Raw genomic sequence first — 648 nt, 5'->3', positions numbered from 1 at the left:
CAACTGGCAGTGAGAGGTTTCTGGAGAGGCAAACAGGTCTACCTGAGCGGCTCCGAAACGTCTCCAAAACAGCTGGATTCTCCATTCTCCCGGGAGAGTAGCTCGTATGCCCGTTGTACGTGGCCCCCCAGCTGGTGGTGGAGGCATCCGTGTAAACTACAGCATGCCTGGAGACCCGTTCTAGGGGCACTCCTGCCCGGAAGAACGTAAGATCTGACCACGGGGTGAAGATTTGACGACATGCCGGTGTAACTTGGACCCGGTGAGTGCCACACTGCCACGCCCACCTCGGGACTCGGTCATGAAGCCAGTGCCGAAGCGGTCTCTTATGCAATAGCCCTAGCGGTGTAAGTGCCGCTGCAGCTGCCATATGCCCCAGGAGCCTCTGAAATAGTTTCAGTGGGAAGGCATCCAGTGGTGGATGAAGGTTTCTTGCGTGTTCGGTCTTTTCAGCGCGCAGAGTTATTCAATGTAGGTTTAACTCAAATCTGACTCCATTTTAATATCTCTTAACTCTTAGGATCTGTATTATCTTTTAGTCTACTTTTGTAAGATTAAGACCATTGTACCACTCGCCCTGAGACTATTCAAATGATACCACACATGACTGTAAATCTTATTTGCATTCATATAGAACATTATACTATT

Source organism: Sinocyclocheilus rhinocerous, unplaced genomic scaffold, assembly GCF_001515625.1.
Source record: "Sinocyclocheilus rhinocerous isolate Xijiao unplaced genomic scaffold, SAMN03320098_v1.1 scaffold2993, whole genome shotgun sequence".
Classification (NCBI taxonomy): Eukaryota; Metazoa; Chordata; class Actinopteri; order Cypriniformes; family Cyprinidae; genus Sinocyclocheilus; species Sinocyclocheilus rhinocerous.
This window is presented reverse-complemented; position numbering follows the sequence as displayed.